Genomic DNA, 22,833 nt, shown 5'->3' with positions numbered 1-22,833 from the left:
TAGTGATTAAATCTTTTGAATATTTGGGTTTCAAACAAGGAATTCATTTTCTGAAATATTACAGTGTTGTTGATAGAACCAGTAAGAAGTTTCAGACTGCCTATAAGTAGCCAGTCTCTAGATCAGTTTCCTGGCATGGTGATAGAAGGTAAAACAGTGAACAAAATTGTATTTTTTCAGAGATATATTAGAATCATATATGTAAAAAATACATTAATTATCTCCCTGAAAGGTGAGGTGACTTTTGGGATAACCAATTTTCCATCTCTGCTGAATGTCATCATTAGCAATATCAGAGTGAGGTTGAGTGACTGATAAGTAGACATTAGAAGATTGTGCATAAATTCTGATGCTTCAAGACAAAAAAGAAAAAAAAAAAAAAAAAAGCCTTCGTCCTTTCGGGGCAAGGCGCTTCCAAAAAAAACCAATCTATTTCAAAATCTTCTTTAAGTTAAACCAAGTATTGTGATTTAACACAGGGATGGAAGAGAGTACTGAAAAAGATAAAACTGTGAGAACTCACAAAAAAAAAAAGGATTAAAAATAAGAAAATAACAAGTGACGCACAACACGATTGCTCAGCACCAGGTGACTGATTCCCACCCAGTCCCTGAGCAACAGCAGGCCCACTCCCCCAGTCCCCTCCAGCTTTGTTCAGCATGACATTATATGGTATAGAATATCCCCTTGGCCAGTTTGGATTGGCTGTCCTGGCTGTGTCCCCTCCCTGCTTCTTCTCTGCCCCAAACCTCCTTGCTGGCAGGGCAGTATAAGAAGCTTAAAAGTCATTAGCTTAGTGTAAGCAGTGCTCAGCAACAACTAAAACACTGGTGTGTTATCAACTTTGCTCTCATCCTAAATCCAAAACACAGCACCATATCAACTACTGTGAAGAAAACTATCACAGAAAACTATCACTAACTAGAAAACTATCACTAACACCAGGCCACCAAGAAACTAAACAGCAAGTAAGCAGAAATAATATTAAATATCAACCTAAATGATCTGTGGAAGCCATTCAAGAAAAACACTGAGAATTTTGATATGGGCATCAAAGTTCTGACTACAAACGTGGATTGATGCAAACCAGCTGTGGTGGTTTCACAATGATGGCTAGCTAAACTCCATAACACCACTCTGTCACTCCCACTCCTCAAAAGAACAGAGAAAGAAAATATGATGGAAAAAAGGCTCACAGTTTGAGGTAAGGACAGTTTAATTAAAGGAAAAGAGAAAATCAAGGAAAGGCGGCATGGAAGCAAAGGGAGAAAACAATTGTTCTCTATTTCCCATATTCCCATAAATTCCCATAAGTAACAGATGTTCAGCCACATCTTAAGAAGCAGAGCGTCAACATGCATCAGCTGCTCAGGACAGTTATTTTCATAAAGAGAACTCCCCGCCCCCCCCCAACACACACACACATCCCACCCCCCCTTCCTCTTTCCCAGCTTTTATTGCTGAATGTGACATCATATGCTATGGAATATCCCTTTGGTAGGTTTAGGCCAGCTGCCCCAATGATGCCTCCTTCCCATCTCTTGCCGACACCAAGCCCAGCCTGCTCACTTTTTTCCAGGGTGGGAGAGGTTGGAAAGAGTCTTTATGCTGTGCCAGCACTGCTTAGCAATAGACAAAACCTTGGTGTGATATCAGTGCTGCTCTAGCTACAAGAGCACAGCACAACACTATAAGCTGCTTTGGGGAAAGTTAACTCCATCCCAGCCAAATCCAGTACAACAGCTCCTGTCTGTCCCCAGAGCTTTCAGATTTGAATGTTAAAGCCATGTTTTCAATGAAAGTGGAAATGAAGAAGCGTTACATTCCATTCTTTTGGGTTACAAATTACAATGATGTAATTTCAGGAGTAATTGAGTTTTCCATCATGCTAATTAAAACCTGAAAGATAGATTAAATGAAAGAAATCAGATTCTTTAGGGACTGGAAAGTTTTATATGTGTAACATTTATAATCCAGTTCACATAAGTAGAGTCAATTAAAGTTTCTGAGCAATGTTTTTTTGTTCTTGTGTCCTCTCCAGGAATTTGTAACCTGGGAAAAATTGGAACTGCTTCCAATTACAACAAATTTAGCACTGGATTCTTTACATCTTATTTGTTAATCCCACTATTTGGGGATAATATTAATCATGCCTTTGTAAAATAAATGTAACTATATTTTAAAGCACAGTAATTCCCAAAGATGTGAAATATGAGAGAAGTTTGTAAACCAAAACCTGATGCAGATGGGTAATTCACGGAGATTAATTTAATGATTCTTCCCATCCTAACTCTATATAGCTAGGAAGAAGAAAATAAAGGAGAGAGATCTTCCTAAATACAGCTTAAAAGGCTAAATTCAGTATGAATCATCTTGATGAGGTCAGCCCCTCCCTGTAGCCAACAGAAGGATCCTATAGAGCTGGGAATAACTATGCTGAAGTTTTTAGCCATTTTGAGAGCTCTTCTCTCCAAAATTCATTTATCACTTTTCCTTACAATTCTCAGCCATTTTCTTCAAAAGTGAAGAAAATTAACTCAATGACTAAGAGAGATTTTTTAACAGCTCATACTACTATATCAATACATGCATTTATTTATATACACACACGTATATATATAAAATCTGTGTGATAGTATGCTTAAAATATACTTCATACTTTCTAAGGAAAGCAATATTTGAATATGCAGTTATATGAGAATATATTCAACATAAAATCTGGAAAACATACCCAGCAGATATGTTTGCCTTCATATTTATTTTTTAAATAATCTCCTGTAAGTATCCAAAATATATTTCATGCATATATAAAGTGCATAAAAAATAAAACTACAACATAATAGGATATATTTCAAATTTATGCTACATATATTTCTCCTGTCTTTACAAAAATTATTTTTTGAACCATTTTGATTGTTATCTAGGGGTGTCTTCTGCAAAGAACTGATAAGTAACAGAGATGATCAAATGGCTGGTTGATGAGCTCTTTCTCCAGTGGAACTTTAAGTCTGATTCAGGAGGGTCACTGCTAGTCAAGAATTGAATTATTAAGTATGGTAATTAATCTAGCCACAGGTACCTATTTGTAACACTTTGAACTTGGAGATTACAAGACAGACTTGAATAAACTGTAGTTTGTTCCTATTTGGTAGCTGAAGATTAACAAAATGAATTATTGTAGTGTAATAAGATATTTAATCTAGGCCATGATAAGTAAATTGATACTTTGGTGTTTTTACTAACTCCAATAAATATTTCTATCTTTAATTTACTAATCAAAGTAAGAAGAGATGAGTGTTGGACATTCTTTTCAGACTTTACTATTTGCAAAAGGACTCTAACAATAGATCCTGAACAGCTTTCATTACCTGAAAATGTTTGAGTTAAAATTTAGTATGTGCATTTATTTGTGAGTCTATGTGTGTGTACACATACCTTTTCCAGAGTTACCAAATTATTTGTCTTATGAAGCAGTCATAGTGTGCCAAATGCTTATTATCATTAGGTTTTATTCTAGTTTGTAATTTCCCAAATGGCTCAAAGCAAAGATTCGGTTCCCAAAATCCCATGCCATTGTCCTTCAAGTTCTATATATTCTGTAAAACTGATGCAAGTACTGAGAATTTAGACTGTTAAATTTATAGAATTAAGGACTTTTGGGTAACGTTATTAATTTAAGTGCTAGATGATGAGCATTAGGGATTTTGAAGAACACACTCAATTAGGAATTGTATAGGCCATTAATTTCCTTGGGGATGTTATGAAGATTAATTAGTTAATGCTTTGACAGTGCTTTGAAGATACAAAGTTAAAAGGAATCTTAAAGATTAGTTCCAACCCTTCTGCCAAAGGCAGAGAAAAGGGGGACCCCTCTAGGTTGATATCACCCCCCTCAACCTGCTGGCCATGCCTCTGTTGGTGCAGCCAAGGATACAGTTGGCTTTCTGGGCTTCAAGTGCACACTCCTGGGTCATGCTGAGCTTTTCATCCACCAGAACACCCAAGTCCTTCTTTGCAGGGCTGCTCTCAGTGAGTTCTTCACTCAGTCCATCCTCTTGCACTTAGACTTGTTGAGCCTCATTAGGTTAACATGGGCCCACTTTCTTAGTTTGTCCAGGTCCTTTGGATGTCATCCCTTCCTTCTGTTCTATCTACTGCACCACTCAGCTTGGTGTCATCTGCAAAATTGCTGAGGGTGCACTCGTTCCCATTGTCTATGTAATTGATAAAGATATTAAACACCACTGGTCCCAAGACCGGGTCTCTGAGGGACAGGACTCATCACCAGCTTCCACCTGCACATACAGCCCTTGACCACCACTGTGGGTGTGGCCTTCCTTATCCATTGCATGGTCCACCCATCAAATCCATTGCTCTCCTGTTTGGAGACCAGGATGTCCAGTGAGACCATGTCAAAGGCCTTACAGAAGTCCAGGTAGATGACATCCACTCATCCCTTGCCCTTGGTGAAGCTGACAACACAAAGCTGGGAGGAGTGTCTGATATTCCAGGGGGTTGTGCTGCCATTCAGAGGAACCTCAACAGGCTGGAGGGTTGGGCCAAGAGGAACCTCATGACATTCAACAAAGGCAAGTGCAGGGTCCTGCACCTAAGAGAGGAATAACCCCAAGCACCACACAGGCTGGGGACTGACCTGCTGGAGTGCAGCTCTGCAGAGAGGGACCTGGGAGTCCTGGTGGACAGCAGGCTGACCATGAGTCGGTAACATGTCCTTGTGGCCAAGAAAGCCAATGGTATCCTGGGGTGCACTCGGAAGAGCCTGTTGACAGCAGGCCACGGAAGGTGATCCTCTCTACTCAGCCCTGGTGAGGCCCCACCTGGAGTATTGTGTCCAGTTCTGGGCTCCCCAGTACAAAAGGGACATGGAATTACTGGAGCAAGTTCAGAGGAGGGCTACGAAGATGATTAGAGGAGTGGGGCACCTGTTGTACGAGGACAGGCTGACTAAACTGGGCCTGTTTAGCCTAGAAAAGAGAAGACTGAGGGAAGACCTCATCAATGTATATAAATCTCTGAGGGGAGGGTGTCAAGAGGATGAAGCTGGTCTCTTTTCAGTTGTGCCCAGCGACAGGACGAGAGGCAATAGGCACAAACTGAAGCACAGGCAGTTCCAGCTAAATATGAGAGGGAATTTCTTTACTGTGAGGGTGACAGAGCACTGGAAGAGGTTGCCCAGAGAGGCTGTGGAATCTCCTTCTCTGGAGATATTCAAAACCCACCTGGGTGCAATCCTGCGGAATGTGCTGTAGGTGATCCTGCTTGGCAGGGTTGTTGGACTAGATGATCTTCAGAGGTCCTTTCCAACCTTGGCCATTCTGTGATTCTGTAATGCTGTGTTTTGTGTGAGTACTGGCAGTGTTATATGTGGCGGTGGTCAAGGCAGCACCTTGTCTGCGACAATCTGTGTGAATCTTTAAATTTCAGAAAAATCACTTATGAGAGGAAAAGTACTTGAATACAAAAACATAGCCTCAGTTTAGAGGGAGCTTTAGGCTTTTGAGCCTGGTAACATGACTCTTGAGTATCACAGAGAAAAATCTATAAATTCCAGAGACCTTCCTAGGGATCCTTAAAGATTCTGCCTCTGAAGAATGACATAATCTTGTAGGCACATGTGATGGGTCACATTACATTTTCATGGCCTCACTTCATGTTCCCTTCCACTCCAAGATAATAAAAAGACTAAAAGTAAAAGCATCACCACTCTGTCACTGTGCAGGGAAGGAGGGTTGAAGACTCTCCCAACAATCTTGCCTTTAATAATCAGAGTGGGAGGGCTCATTCACTACAGCAGCAGCAACTGATTTAGTTCATATTGAACTTGCTCTAAATTAACTACTGAATTAACTACAGACTGAGATCAGATATCAAAGTGTGCGACTGTTTCCTTTGATATCTAACATTTTGAATTTTTGTGTCATACAAAGCTGAGACAGAAAGAGCTTTCTAAATTTCACCCTTATCAGCAAAAGAAATTTATCACTTTTTATGTTTCCACTGTCAGTCATGCAGATTTTTGAACAGAAGGAATAAAGATTCGTAGTGCCACTTTAGAGAAACTTATACAGATCTGACAAAAAAAAAGACTAAAAGTTCAACATACCCACCACTTTTCTACATTGATAATATAAGCCTAGATCAAGATCTCTGCCAACGATACTGGGAAATTTGACATAGACTTTAAGAGAGGCAGTATATTATGACATTCATGCATTGCTAAACACTGCCTAGACAGTTCCAAAGATTTACAGTTTAAATACAATTAGTAGCAATGTAAGAGAAACAAAGATAATTAATTAGGATCTCAAAATAATTTGGAACTGAGAGGAAAACAAAAGCAAAATTCTAAAACTTCTGTTTCACTTGATAATTTAGTGTGCCAAATATTCTGTGAGAATGAATATTACTCGTAGTAAAAATGAGGAAAAAAAAATCATCACATTTAAAATGTTTCAACAAAAAGAAAAATCCCTACCATAGGATGGTTTACATTTTTGTGAGTTATTGGTTCAGGATAATAACAAAACATTTTAGTTTGCACTATCTGTGGCTTACAAAAGAGGATTTCTCTTTACTTCTACCACTTTGTTTTAATCTTACATTTCTACTGTTACATCTCTACAATAATATCGTGCCGCCTAATAAGATTCTCTGGTACCACTAACTAATCTTGTTGAGGATTTCTGTAACTCTTAAAAATAGCTTTATTAACAATATTGAAGAGGGTATAATGAATCCTGAAGAAACTCTAACCAGAAATACTGAATACAACATGGAGGCTACTAGAAGTATTTACAAAACAACAAAAGAGTTACACAAGATCTAAAATACCACATATTCACTTCCAGAAATCCTTACTTGAAGATTCATTTTCTACATTAATATTAAAGTCCTTGAGAAGTTAAATTTTTACTGTCAAAAACTGTTCACCACACAGTAGCAGCAATAGCTTCATAGGCATCTTCCTAGATGTGACTGAGATCATCAGAATGGACACACACAGAAAGAAGAAAGGGGGACTGACAGAAAAGAACATTCTTGACTTCTTTTCTCTGTGACAGAAGGCAAACCCAAATACATTCAATATTTTTTTTCTTCATAGGCAAATTTCCTGCAGAGTTAGCATGTATTATTAAATCAATAAAATTCTCCCATGAATTTAGTATTTTGTTAGGTTGATGAATGTTATTGTAGAAATGAGCAGTGATGCTTAAGATCAAGTTTTAAGATTAATTAAAAAATGAGTAGATAGTGAGTCTCATACAGAAGCAATCAAAGTGTATAACCAAAGAGTAGCTTGTAGCTTATAACTTACAATAGGAAACAATGAAACCAGCCCACAACTTAGAAAAAGCCTCCTAATTCAAAACTATTTCATACCAGTTAGCACAAGTTATGAGAAGTACAAAGGACTGGGAAATATTTCAGTTTTAGAAAGAAAACCAAAACTCACATATTTTGTCAATCTTTCAGTTAGTTCACAAAGAGTTAAATTCTAATTCCATAGAAATCTAGCATCCATCCTCATCTCTTCCTCTTTTATTAAAAACATGATTTTGATTAAACAACAACCTCAGCCCAAGGCCTTTTCTAGACAGTAGCTGGCCAACTGAAATTAATTAACTTGGGTATCATCACGGAGTATCAACTTCTGCAATCAACAATAATTATAGGGCAATGGTTGTGTGTCCCATTACTGTCTGAGTGAGTACACTAAATATGAAAATCATTGCCGTCACACCATATTTTCCCCTGACAAATAATACTCATCTACAAACCAGTAATATGCTATGGTACATCAGTGCAAAAGGAATTTTAAGTAATGTATGAATTCATGGTAGAAAAGCTAATCATTGCAACTGACAGAGAATATAATTTTACAAACATTGTAATCCTATTTGCATGTTATTCTATTTGCTTAACATCTCCATCAGCTTGAGGATTCATTCAAAGAAGCTTTCAAAAGTTCAGACAGCATTTTATTTTTCTACTTTTTTATTGACATTTACAAAATTGGACCCAAATACTTTAACAACCCTCCAGTTCCAAAACTACAAGGCAAAAAAGGACTAACATTCAGTAGTCTATAAATCTAAGAATTTGTTTATGAGTCTGTTTTCCTTAAAACTTTATGTTTTCCTTTCACCTATTTCCTTATCTGTTCTCTTCAGTAACATTTTCCATTAACAGTAATATTTCTGCTCACCCCTCATTTTCATCTCCATGTATGCTCCACATCTTTTTCCCACCTCTATTTTATTTTTTGCTGTGTATGGTTTCTTATGCTTGCACCTGAAATAAAAACTGAATGTCCTGATGTCCAAAATATCCCTTGGATTTTTGAAAAAGCTGAGTAAAAGCCATTCAGTGATTTTCTGAATTATGGAGAGGAAAACAAAAAATAAAATTTTGAAGATTTATAATTTTTTTTTACCTCAATCCCAGATCTGAGGATACAATTCATCATTCTAGATGAACTCAAAGCACTATTCAGTAAAAATATGTAGAATCACAGAAGCATAGAATCATTCAGGTTGGAAAAGACCTCTAAGATCATCCAGTGCAACCTTTAACTTAGTACTAAAGACCACCACTAAACCATGCTACTAAATTCTAAATCTACACACTTCTTGAAGACCTCCAGGGATGGTGATTCAACCAATTCCCTGGGAAGCTTATTCCAAAGCCATACAACCCTTTCAGTAAAGAAATTTCTCCTAATATCCAACTTAAACCTCCCCTGGCACAACTTGAGGCTGGTTCCCCTCATCTTATCACTTGGTCCTTGGGAGGAGAACCTGATCTCCACCTCACTATAGGCTATTTTAGAACTATGGAAAATGAGATTCCAAATGCTTAGAATCTCATGGTTAAACTGTTAGTTCAAACTGAAATTCATCCATGGTTTGGATGAACATTTACTTTTCTGAAACAAACAAATATCTACTTTTCTGAAAAAAGAAAAAAAAAAAGAAAAGAAAAAAAAAGTCCTGAAAAAATAACAAATTTGTATTGCAGGCTTCATTACAGTCTTAGCAGAATCTCTACCTATCTTCTTTGCTTTGTAGGGATGAAGAACATATGGATAAGGATGCAGTTAACCTATACTGTTTGGATTTCCGAAAGTTTTGGCAAAATCCGTTATGAAAATCTTCTAGGGAAACTAAGAAGGAGCTCCATGCCTGGATAAAATAATAAAAATAATTAGTTAAAATAGAAAAAGTAGAGGATGAAAACAAATAGTAATTTCTCAAAACTAGGATTTTGGCAGGATTCTATGCTGAAACCTGTTTTTCTACATCTTCATATCTCCTTACATGAATGGTCAATATACTTACAATCTCATAGTCTCTTACTCAGATCCACTGTTATCATCATTCATAAAATCACAAATCCTGGTGAGCTTGTTATGCTTTGCAGATGATAAGAAATTTAAAAACGGATAGTGATGAAAGGATCTTATGAAGAACTGAAAAACGTTTCTATGAGAATTTATAACTAATAGACTGATAAATGAAATTCACTTTGACTAAATGTAAAGTGATGTCCAGAGAAGAAAACAAATTGCATTCAAAATGATAGGCCCTAGGCTGCTCATTGCTACTCAGGAGTAAGACACTGCAGCTAAAGCAATCAGCTCTGCATTTGGCATTAGCCCAGAAGCAAATAAAATGTTAGCAATTGTTAGAAACAGAACTATTGTGAAAGGAATAAAATGATACACAAATAAAACAAGAGCACATCAGCATTCTGTTGCATGAATCTTTGGCTGATGCATGTTCAGAACACTGCACAATTCTGTTTACATCATCTTAAATTACTAAATTACTATAGCAGAATGAACTGGATTGGGGTGGAGCTAAACCGTAAAACTCATCCACTCACAAGCAACAGGGTGATCTTGAGCACCTATCACAGTAAGTGAGTAATGTCCCACAACCATCAAAAAGGTTCTGTGAAAAAGGTTAGTCAGTCAAAGAACTAAATGAACTGCCTCCACAAGCATGCACACACAGCATGGGTTAACAGGAGGAGCTGATAACCACCATCCAGATGGAAAACTAAGATTTTTAAGCGCTGTCATGGAAACTTGGTAGGATGAATCATACCACTGGATTACTGCAATTGATGGTTATAAAATGGTCAGATGGGAAAGGCAAGGAAGGAATGTTGGGGGGCTGCCCTCTATGCAAAAAAAAAAAAAAAAAAAAAAAAAAAAAAAAAAAAAAACAGGATTGATTGCATAGAGCTGTCTTTGAAGAACAGAAATGCACAGAGATTGAGAGCTTATGGGTGAAAATTAGAGACCAAGACAATAAATGAAACTTTGTGGCTGGTGTCCACTAGAGGCCACTTGATCAAGAAGAGCATGTTAATGAAGAGTTCTTTCTTCAATTGCAGGTCCTGATCCTGCTAGATGACAGCAACCACCCTGACATCTGCTGAAAAATAGCACAGCCAACAGCAAGTAGTCCAGGAAAGTGCTAGAATGCATTTGGGAAAACTTCCTAGTGCAGGCGATAAGAAAAACAACCAGAGGAGAGGTTTTGCTGGACTTGTTGCTTAGCAATATGGAAGAACTTATCAGAGTGGTCGAGAGTGGAGGTACTTCGGACTACTCTGTAAGAAGAGACCAGAAGTTGCCTCATGTTAGATAAGGGTCAGCTTCAGCCAGCTCCAAAAAGGACCTGCCGCTGGCCAGAGCAGATCCTTGAAGAGGCCAAAGTCTGCTTTCCTGAAGTACAGGGTCATGAGCATGATCGTTCCCCAAGGATCTTGAACTCCACCATTTCATGATCACTGCAGCCCAGGCTGTCCTTCATGTTCACATTTCCCACCCCCCCCCGCCTCGTTGGTGAGAATGAGGGCCAGCACAGCACCTCTCCTCATTGTCTCCTCTATCACTTGGAGAAGGAAGTTGTCATCAGTGTATTCCAGGAACCTCCTGAATTGCTTATGCCCTGCTGTGCTGTCCCTCTAACAGATATTGGGGTGGTAGAAGTCCCCCATGAGGACTGGAGTGTGTGAATATGAAGCTGTGGAAGTTTTACCCTCCCAGGCAGCCAAACTCCACCACAGCTGCTCTCTCATTCCCTCTCCTCAAAGGAAAATGGGGAGAAAGTATGATGAAAATAGAAAGGGAAAAAAAAAAAAAAACCTCCCAGGTTGAGATAAAGGCAGGGAAATTACTCAACAATTACCGTCATGGGCAAAACAGAATCAGCATAGGGAAAATAAAATAATTTATAGCCTATTAGTAACAGACTAGAGCAGTGAGAAAGAAAAGCAAGCTAACAAACACCTTTCCAACCCACCCTCTTCTACACCATCCCCCGGAGTGGTGCAGGGGAATGGGGACAGAGGGCTGCAGTTAATTCATGACTCTTTGACTCTGCCGCTCCTTCATGGTCACTCTCTGCCCCTGCTCCGTGTGGGGTCCCTCCCATGGGATGCCGTCCTTCCCAAACCGATGTTGTTGGGGCTTCCCACAGGCAGCAGCTCTTCAGGAACTGCTCCAAATATGGCTCTGTACAACAGGGTCCATCCCCCCAGGAGCAAACTGCTCCAGCACGGGTCCCCCACGGGCGGCAGCTCCCCCCAGACCCCCTGCTCCTGCGTGGGCTCCTCTCCACAGGCTGCAGCTCCGGCCCGGGGCCTGCTCCTGCGGGGGCTCTCCATGGGCCGCAGCCTCCTCCAGGCCACATCCACCTGCTCCACCGGGGGCTCCTCCACGGGCTGCAGCATGGAGATCTGCTCTGCCATGGGACCCATGGGCTTCAGGGGGACAGCCTGCTCCACCAGGGGCCTCTCCACAGGCTGCCGGGGAACTTCTGCTACCTGCCTGGAGCACCTCCCGCCATCCTCCTGCACTGATCTTGGTGTCTGCAGGGCTGGTTCTCACTCCTCACTCTCCCAGCTGTTGTTGCGCAGCAGGTTTTTTTTCCCTTTCTTAAATCTGCTCTCACAGAGCTGCAAACAACATCACTTATTGGCTCAGCTCTGGCCAGCAGCAGATCCCTTTTGGAGCCAGCTGAAGCTGGCCCTTATCTAACATGTGGCAGCTTCTGGTCTCTTCTCACAGAAGCTACCCCTACTCCCTCCCTGCTGCCAAAGCCTTGCCATGTAAACTCAATACAGAAGCTTCCTTTATCTTCTTGCGGAGGTTCTCATCTAAGGAACCTGAAGGTACACAAGTCCATGAGACCTGATGAGTTGTATATTCAGGTCCCAGGGGGACTGGCAGATGAAGTTGCTAGGCCACTGTCCATCATATCTGAGAAGTTGTAGCAGTCCACTGAAGTTCCCAGTGACTGGAAGAGGGGAAAAAATAAATCCCATTTTTAAGAAGGAAAGAAAAATAAGAACCAAGGAAATACAGGCCACTTAGTCTCACCTCTATGCCTGGCAAGATCATGAAGCAGTTTCCTCCTGGAAACTCTGCTAAGGCACATGGAAAATAAGGAGGTGATTGGCAACAGCCAGCATGGCTTCACTAAGGGTAGATCATCCCTGACAAATCTGGTGGCCTTTTACAATGGTGTTGCAGAATTGCTGGATAAGGGAAGAGCAACTGTCATCATCAACCTGGACTTTTGCTAAGCATTTGATAAAACATCCTTGTCTCTAGATTGGAGAGATGGATTTGATGGATGGACTTCTCAGTGGACTAGGAATTGGCTGCAAGGTCACACTCCAAAAGCTGTGGTCAATGGCTTGAAGTCCAGATGGAGACCAGAGACTTAGTTTTCCTCTGGATCCTGTACTGGGATCAATATTACATATTACAGCGGGATCGAATGCAACCATAGTAAGTTTGTGGAAGACACAAAACTGAGCGGTGCAGTTGACAAGCTGGAGGAAGTGATGCCATCCAGATGGACCTTGACAGGCTTTAGAAGTGGGCCTGTGCAAAACTCATGAAGTTGCAAACCTCACAAAGTCAATTGTGAGGTCCTGCAACTGAGTCAAGGCAATCCCAAGCAGGAATACAGGCTGGGAAATGAGTGGATAGAGTGCAGCCCTAGAGAGAAGGACTTTGGAGGTAGAGGTGGATGAATAATTGCACACAAGCTGGCAATGTGTGCTTGCAGCCCAGAAACCCGGTCATATCCTGAGATGCATCAAAACAAGCATGACCAGCAGGTTGAGGGAGGTGAATCTCCCCATCTACTCTGCTGCCACGAGACCACACCTGGAGGATTGCATCCAGGTCGTTGGACCCCAACACAAGAAAGACATAGACCTCTTAGAGCAGACACAGAGGAGGGCCACAAAGGGCCCTCAAAATGCAGCCCAAGACACAGTTTACTACATCTTTCATTCTATTAGGGTTGTAGTTAGGAAAGAAAAACTCTTAGCCCTCTCTACCAAGAAATGGGTAGCTAGTGTAAAATTTTGCATTTTTTTCCATGAACCCTAATGAGAACAAGAAGCTTTATTTTGTCAAGAATAACTGATAGCAAAGTGATGAAAATGGCATCAACATTCTGAGATTTGACTTACAGTGAAACATTAGCATAATATTTGGAAAAACATTTCATTTTTTGGTAACTCAGTTTATCCACCTTTTCCCCCTGATCTCCCTTGTTTAGAGTTTCTTTTTATGTCATCTACAGTTATCTGTGGGAAAATGGGAGCATGTAAATTCCATGGGCATTATGTTAAAAAAAGAAATAAAAGGTAAATATCAATGGATCATTCCATCTTTTAAGACTATTGTACAGAATCATAAAAAATCTGCCAATTATAAATAATATCAGGACTTCAGCACTTTTTTATTTTTGCTTCAGTACTTACTCAGTATCTTTTAAATCATTTAATTTAAACACAGAATACCCTTCTATAGAGCAGCACAGCACTGATCAATAAATAAATAATAACAAAAAAAGAATATACTGACTGTTTGCTAAACTCTTCCTAGAAAGTGAGAAATTAGTTCATTCTGTTGCAGCAAATTGAGGAAAACATCCTTTATGATGTCAGTGCAATGAAACATTACATTTTAATAAAGGCAGATAATGCACTACTTTTTCAGTTCTATGTTGTGAACAGGGACATAAAAAACAATTCACTGTAACTGATTCAGGCCTATACTGCAGTTACAGAAGAGCAGTTCTTACTGCAGCTAAATCATGGCATCTAAAATATGCTGGCTTGAAAAAAAAAATTGAAAAATAGTAATAAAAAAGCCTTTGCATGTGGCATGGTTTCATTAATATATTTTCTTCTGAAGCTTCTGAATCCCTTTTACTTCAAAGTCAAATGTTTCCCTAAACTTGAGACATAAAGTATGGTTTTTCCATACCTAATTAGGTTAGAATTTGAATGCCTCCATTTAAAAGGATGGAAACAAGCCATTAATTGTAGGTTGAAATCTACAGTGTTGGAGACATCAATACTTTTATCTCAATTTCTCCAAATAATCTAGAAAAATAAAACCTTACTCAGTTATTTTTGAGGTGGAACAAGATTTATATTCTCTAACATGGGGACAACATATTGAATGCCTGCTATGATATTATTAAAATGAACTGAAGTTTCTAGACAGGAAAAGACTAGCTTAAAGTCAATTTTTCTTTAGATCCATAACAGCTCTTGAAGAATTTAGAAACAATATACCAATTCCTGCAGTCGGTATTTTTCTTTTACTGTTTTAAAAAGCAAAGTCAAAACAGAACCTGGAGGTTATTAAGACATCTTTTTTAATATCAAAGTATACAGGGGGGCAATAAAGAATGATCCTGTGGGGCTAAGCTCTTTTGTCAATAGTATATTGAAACTATTGACAATATTGTAAATTCATCATTTTTTTCTGCTTATTGCTAATAAGAAACATTTAATATTTTGAAATTGAAATGGAAGCAAGGAAGTATATATCAATGTATGTTCATTTTAAATTGACTTATTATAGCTTTGTACTACCTCATCATTCTCTCCCCAGATGCACTGACATATTTTCATTTCACTCTTACATGCTGAATTACCTAGGAAGTGGAGGAGAGTGGGAGAAAAACACACACATACACAGTTCTCCTTGCATGATTGGTGATCCAGGAACTTAATCATCTCATAAAAATAATCTAGCCAAAAAAAAAAAAAAAAGTGACTAAAAAGTGACTGAAATGAAAAATAAAAATTCAACAGCATAGTCTGAAAAAGGCCAGAGATTTTTTCCTTATAGTGATAATTTACGTACATGCTCTATAGTATGCCACCTTCATTTCTTACCTTTGTAGCCATGACAGATGTAGAGAGACTATAAATGGAAGACTAAATAACTAATTCATTTCTATTTTCTGAAGAGTCATTTCCAGTGCATCTGTAGCAGTGAATCACATGCTGTGTAAAAATAATTAAAAAAAAAATCAGTCCAACATAAATGAAAGCAAGGACTTTTCTACCTCAGTAAGGCCTTTGACATGGTCCTATATGACATCCTGATCTCAAAATTGGAGAGGGCTGGATTTGAAGGGTGGATCATTCAGTGGATAAAGAATTGGCTTGAAGGTCGCAACCAGTGAGTGGTGGTCAATGGCTCTATGTCCAGGTGGACGTTGTGTGGAATAATTAGCTGAGGTGACTTGGAAATTAAACTGATATTCACATTTTAAAGAAAATGTACAGCATTGAAGAAGCTTTCTGGGTGGAGTGTAGCTGCACTACATAGAAGTTCCCTAGGCATCCTTAGATGTTAAGCACACTTGGGGAACCTGGTGTGCTGACTCTAAGGAACAGCACAGAGTGTAGGAGACACCGCAGCTAGGCTCTGTGACAAGAGGAGGACTCGACTGATCTTGTGCACACCAAGACCAATAAGCTGCATGTTTGCTACATTGAGCCAATGACCTGTCATGTTTTTGACAAAATTCTGTACTCTAGTGAACTTTCATAACAGTTGCTCAAATTTTGTGTTATAACAACATTCAAAGTTAAGGCCTCAGTCGTGCAAAAAGTGCTCTGGGAATCATCCATGTGCATAAAAATATCTAAGTGTATACATTAAGGATTAATGTCAATCTTTACATATATGCTCACATGCTTTGTCAAATAGAGACTGTTTTTTGCATGGACTTAAGTTCTTTATTGAACTGTAACCCTAAATGACTGCAAAAGTCCTATATTCTTCCTATAAGAAGATATAATTTGATAATAAAATCCAGTTTTAAGTGTGGTTGGAAAAAAATCTGATTGTGTTACTTTAGAAATATGGTGTTCCACTAAAATCATATCAAATGATATACAGAGCAAACACAGCCAGTGTGGTAGAAGTTCTCAGCTGCAGCTGAACATCTATACCTGGACTTCTGTCTACCCATCAACACTAATGGGCCCCAGGGCTCCATTTTAGGGGCACTTCTCTTCAACATTCTTAATTTGTGGAAGATACTAAATAAGGACCAGCTGTTGACTCCCTTGAGGGTATGGAGGCTTTGAAAGAGATCTTGACCAATCTGAGGTCTGGGAAATCACCAAACGTGAAGTTTTACAAGAGCAAGTGCTGGATATTGCACCTGGGACATTGCAACCATGGATAAATGTTCTGACTAGGGGACAAGAAGGTGGAGAGCAAGTTGATGGCAAGTTGAATATGAGTGAAGAGTGTGCCATGGCAGCCAAATGGACAATTGTATCCTGGGGTACATTAAGCCCAGCATTGCCAGCTGGTTGAGGGAAATGATTTTCCCTCTCTACTCTGCACTGGTGCAGCCTCAGCTTGAGTAATATCTACAGATTTGGGCACCACAGTATAAGAAGGACATAAAACTATTAGAGATCATTCAAAGGAGAACTACAAAGATGGTGAAGGGTCTTGGGGGCAAGACTTAGGAGGAATGGCTGAAATCACTTGGTTTGTTCATCTTAGAGAAGAAAAGACTGAGATGCAACCTCAATGTGGTCTGCAGCCTCCTCACAAGGGGTAGTGGAGAGGCAGGCATTGATCTCCTCTCTGGTGACCAGCAATAGGACCCGTGGGAATGGCTGTGTCAGGGTAGAGTTACGCTGGATATTAGGAAAAAGTCCTTCACAGAAAGGGTGGTCAAGCACTGGAACAGGTTCCTCCCAGGGAAGTGGTCAAAGCACCAAGCATGTCTGAGTTCAAGAAAAGTTTGGACAAGGCTCTCAGACGTAGTTTGAGTTTTGGATCGCCCTGTGTGGAGCCAGGAGTTGGACTCGATGATCTTTATGGGTCCCTTCCAATTTGGGATATTCTATGATTCTATGATTCTATGATCTATGACCCTGCATTTTGCTTGATTGTTGGGGAAGGAGGAGATGAGTTTTACTACAGACAAAGCTCATCAAAAAGCATTATTATGAGCATAGCGGGATTTTAGGTTCAGTCAGGACAACAAACTTCAAAGCTCTGCCAAAATAACATGCTGTTGGACACAGTCCTAGTGAGTTAATATGAGATTACTTAAGAAATCTAAAACAATTTCTAAGCAGTTTGCTAATAAAAATCTGGCATTTTCATCTATGAGTATAATTCTACTGCACAGCTAAAGAGAAAGGAACACTAAAGGAAGGAAGGGAGCACCCTTTGACTTTATTTTTGTAGGCAGCAAATTCATTGGCTGAGCTCAGCTAATAGAAAATTTTATGAAATATTAAACAATGTGTAGAGATACTGCACCTTAAGGATATCTTTTTCTGTACTTTCCCCTGCTTTTTTTTTTAATATGCTTCCAGGAAAAAAAAAGAAAAAAGAAAAAAAAAAAAGAAAAAAAGAGAGAGAGAGAGAAAAGTAAAAAGAATTTAGTACTAAAGTGACAGAGTAGTCATCAGAGGCAAGAAGACCTGCAGTTTACTCAGTTCCCTTGTGAAGCTGTAATTTGCTTGATTTGCTATATTGGTTTCATTAATTTATCCTGTAGTCCATTCTCAAGAACAGAATACATTATGCTATGTCAGCAAAATTCAGTGGAGCTGCATTTCATAACTAAGAACATCTGAAATTCATTAGAATTTGCTACAGTTCATCATCCTCTCTATACTTCATCTTTTAACAAAAGCTGCATGTGAATTTGTGAATGTAGGATGTCATGTTTATGCATTTTGCATCACACTACTTTGCAAGGATGGGATAAAATTGAGCAAGAATTAATGAGAAAAAAAAATAATGTTTTTACCCATATCGTTATAGGTTGCTTTCAGAAGATAACAATACATTAATTGTCCCAAGCAGACATAGTTGTGTCATGAAATGTCTTTGTGTTAGAACATTTTTACTTCTTTCTCCTCTAGAAACAATCTCTTATTCTTAATCTCTCATCTCAGTCTAGGAAGAATCTCTCCAAACTCAACAAAATGGAGGGACAGGATGCCATTCAGATGGACCTTGACAGCCCTGGGAGTTGGGTGCTTATGAACCTTGTGAAGTTCAACAAGGCCATGTGCAAGGCCTTTACTGCAACTGAGTCAAGGCAATCCCAAGCAGGAATACAGGCTGGGAAATGAGTGAATAGAGTGCAGCCCTAGAGAGAAGGACTTTGGAGGTAGAGGTGGATGAATAATTGCACACAAGCTGGCAATGTGTGCTTGCAGCCCAGAAACCCAGTCATATCCTGAGATGCATCAAAACAAGCATGACCAGCAGGTTGAGGGAGGTGAATCTCCCCATCTACTCTGCTGCCACGAGACCACACGTGGAGGATTGCATCCAGGTCGTTGGACCCCAACACAAGAAAGACATGGACCTCTTAGAGCAGACACAGAGGAGGGCCACAAAGATAGGCTCCTATAAAATAGGCTGAGGAGAAGTTTTTTTGGTTTTGGTTTTGGTTTGTTTTTTAGCCTGGAGAAGAGAAGGCTCTGGGGAGATCTTATAATGTTCTTTCAATACTTAAAGTGGGCCTACAGGAAAGATGGGGAGGGACCCTTTATCAGGGAGTGTAGTGACAGGGGTAATCTCTTTAAACTAAAAGATGGTAGATTTAGATTAGATATTCATGAGAAATTCTTCATGGTGCAAGTAGTGAGGTATCAGAACAGGTAGCCCAGAGAAGCTGTGGATGCCCCATCCCTGGAAGTGTTCAAAGGCATGTTGGATGAGGCTTGGTGCAACCTGGTCTAGCAGAAGGTACGATCCATCTTTCTCCTATTTGGAGACCAGGATGTCAAACGGGACCATGTCAAAGGCCTTGCAGAAGTCCAGGTAGATGACATTGGTCAGTCTTCCCATATCAAGTGATGCAGTCACTCTATCATAGAAGGCCACCAGATTGGTCAGGCACAATTTACCCTTGGTGAAGCCATGCTGGCTATCTTGGATCAGCTCCTTGTCCTGCATGTGCCTTAACATTGCTTCCAGGAGGATCTTTTCTATGATCTTGCCAAGCACAGAGGTGAGGCTCACTGGTCTCTAGCTCCCCAGGTCCTCCTTCCTACTCTTGTTAAAAATGGCAGTGATGTTTCCCTTTTTTCAGTCACCAGGGACTTCGCGTGACTGACAGGACTTTTCAAATAGGATGGAAAGAGGCTTGGCAACTACATCAGCCAATTCCTTCAGGACACTCAGATGTACGTCATCAGGCCCCATAGGCTTGTACTTATTTAATTTTGTCAGGTGGTCTCGAACCTGCTCTTCACTTACAGTGGGTGGAACTTTGCTCCCACAGCCTCCATCTATGCTGTTGTGGTTTAACTGCCCAGCAGCTAAGCACCACACAGCCGTTCGCTCACACCCCCCCCAATCCCATGTGGGATGGGGGAGAGAATCAAAAAAAAAAAAGCGCCTGTGGGTTGAGATAAAGACAGTTTATTAGGACAGAAAAGAAAGGACAATAATAATAATAATGATAATGATAACAGTACTACTACTAATAACGTGTACAAAACAAGTGATGCACAATGCAATTGCTCACCACCCGCTGACCAATGCCCAGCCTATCCCCAAGCAGCCATTCCCCCACCCCGGCCAGCCTCCCTATATAATTGTTCAGCATGACACCATATGGTACAGAATATCCCTTTGGCCAGTTTGGGTCAGCTGTCCTGGGTCTGTCCCCTCCCAGCTCCTGCTGCACCCCCAGCCTGCTCGCTGGCAGGACAGAGCGAGAAGCTGGAAAGTCCTTGGCTTAGTGTAGGCACTGCTCTGCAACAATTAAAACATCAGCGTGGTATCAACATTATTTTTAACCTAAATCCCAAACACAGCACCCTACCAGCTACTAGGATGAAAATTAACTCTATCTTAGCCAAAACCAGGACATATGGGTTCAGGGAAATAGAAGACTTGGGAAGCCTGACTGTCAGTGAAGACTGAGACAAAGAAGTTGTTGAGTACCCCAGTCTTCTCCATGTCTGTCGTTACCAGTTCAACCTTCTCATCCATCAGAGGGGGCACACTCTCCCTGGCCGTTCTTGTCTGAGCAATGTACCTGTAGAATCCCTTCCTGTTATTCTTTGCATCCCTTGCCAAACTCGGTTCCATCCATGCCTTGGCTTTCCTTATTGCATCCCTGCACATCCAGACTGCATCCCTGTACTTTTCCCAGGCCACATGTCCCTGCTTCTACTGCCTGTGAATTTCCCTCTTGCCTCAGTTTGACCAGCAGGTCCTTGCTGAGCCATCCCGGTTGTCTGCCCTCCCTGCCCACTGCTTTATGCAGGGGGATGGAACGTTCTTGTGCTCTAAGGAAAACATCTTTAAAGAGTTGCCAGGTCTGCTCAGCTCCTTTGACCATAAGGACAGTGTTTCAGGGGATCTATTTATTTTTCTCTAAAAGTATTCTTCTGAAAGAAATAGAAGTAGAAAGGGCAGCTCTTCATCATCATTTGTGCTTATGCTTTTTTATTAACCAAAACCTGATAACTAACAATCAGAAATCATGATGGTTTATGGTAGGAAAACAGTGTTCCTAATGCAGGGGATAAAAAGGTCCCTGGTGACATGAATAGAAAGTTCCTAAAAATAATGTGGTCTGCAGAAAACCCTATTGAGATTAGATACTATGTGCTTTATAATTAGAAAGGAAAGAAAATAAGATTCTATTACTGACTTTATATTTTCTTCTTATGCCTGATTCTTCTGTATTGCTTTCTCTCATTAGAATGCTGTGTGGACAAATAAAATTTCAATATATACTGTCTTTTTCATATACATTCTTAGATATTTATATATAAGGACATGATTATACTGTCACTAATTCACCATTTTACTAAATACCAATTTACTAAACAAAATAATTGAAAGTATCATTGAGTGCTGAACTCTGAAATATTTTTTACCATGAAAGTTATGTCCCAGAGCAAATAAATTTAGTAGAGGTGAGAGAATATAATTTTTCTTTAAATATCTTTTTCACTTTTATTATTTAATCAAAGTCAGATTAAAACAAATATAAAGGAACATCAGAAAACACTCCTGGAGGCAACAATCATACTCATCACCTCCACAAAAGTTAAGATGGGCTACACAGTGCTGTTCCCCGCAATATGTTTAGAACTGAATCTCAGAATGGCAAAAATTAGTATCAACCAAACTCAGGTTATGAGGCAGACTAATCTTCTGCTTAAGGCATCGAGGTTTTTTGGGTGCTCCCTCTCCACAAGAAACAAAGATAACCTGATCTTTCTTCTCCCTGACTCCACCCCTTCCTCTTTTGCTCTGCCCGTCTCCCCCTCAACTTCTTCCTCTCCTCCTTGCCCTCTGTCATCTTCCTCCCCCCTTGCCTAGAAGTGCAAGGCAGATTTTGTGAAAATTGAGTTTCTGAACAGCTCTTTCTGTTATTTTGCTTACAATGTTAGATGGAGTGTGTAAACACACAACTAATTACTTTACGTTTCTGTAAAAATCCCTATGAAAACAAGGAAATGTCAAAATATGAGGAGTATCAAAATCAGATCAAATGAGGACCAGTTCATTTCTCCTCTTCCAGTTCTGCTACCTGTATCATTTAAAAGCAGATAACTGCTAACTTGCTAACAGGCAATCATGTATATTTTCCTGTGGTTATATATGCTAGACTGAACTCTATTTCCTTTTAACTATGTTCCGTCTGCATTTTTTGCAGTAAGAGTTCTGAAGTTAATTCTTTTTGCACACAGTTATGTAATTAGCTTTATGCTATAAAAGACAAAGCACTCTCTAAAAAAGTAATTATTTCTGTGATTTGGAGGGTCTGATTACTTTGTTAATACATTACTTCAATATTTCATTTGATATTTTAAAGTTTGCAAAAATATCAAATGAAAGTTTAACTAGATGTTGGAATAAAAGAAGAGGGTGTATGGGGGGAGAAGGTGTTTTTTAGTTTGTTTTCGATTTCTCACTACTCTAGCTTGTCAGTAATAGGTAATAAATTATATTATTCTCCCTATCCTGAGTCTCTTTTGCCCATGACAATTATTGTTGAGTAATTTCCCTGTCGTTATCTCAACACTTGAGCCCTTTTTTTCCTCATATTTTCTCCTCCTTTCTCTTTGAGGAGGTGAAGTGAGAGAGCAGTTGTGGTGGAATTCAGCTGCCCGGCTGAATAAAACCACCATACCATCAGCCAGACCCAGTAAAATTGGTTGGCTTTCTGGGCTGCAAGTGCACATTGCAAGCTCATGCTGAGCTTGCATCAAGAAAACTCCCAAGTTCTTCTCCTCAGAGCTGCTCTCAATGAATACTCCACCCAGCCTGTACTTGTGCTTAGGATTGCCCTCACCCAAACGCAGTACCTTGCACTTGGCCTTGTTGAACCTCCTGAAATTCACACAGGCCCACCTCTCAGGCCTGTCCAGGTCCCTTCCAGGCATCCCTTCCCTCCAGTGTGTCGTCTGAACCAACAGCTTGGTGTCATCAGCAAACTTAATGATTCATAC

General features: G+C 39.9%; 1 long non-coding RNA gene across 1 annotated transcript in view; it reads right to left on the bottom strand.

Annotated features, from left to right (window-relative positions):
- Positions 1-1,777: 1,777 nt before the first annotated feature.
- The window catches only part of LOC125183847 (uncharacterized), a 36,944-nt gene continuing 15,888 nt past the window's right edge, over positions 1,778-22,833 (bottom strand). Inside the window, exons 2-4 of the long non-coding RNA XR_010833124.1 lie at positions 15,250-15,360; positions 5,241-5,432; positions 1,778-1,899 (exon numbers count right to left, since the gene is read on the bottom strand). This is a non-coding gene — a long non-coding RNA (uncharacterized lncRNA). The remainder of the gene's footprint in view (positions 1,900-5,240; positions 5,433-15,249; positions 15,361-22,833) is intronic.

The sequence above is a fragment of the Anser cygnoides genome, chromosome 8 (genome assembly GCF_040182565.1).
Source record: "Anser cygnoides isolate HZ-2024a breed goose chromosome 8, Taihu_goose_T2T_genome, whole genome shotgun sequence".
NCBI classification, from domain to species: Eukaryota; Metazoa; Chordata; class Aves; order Anseriformes; family Anatidae; genus Anser; species Anser cygnoides.
This window is presented reverse-complemented; position numbering and strand designations above follow the sequence as displayed.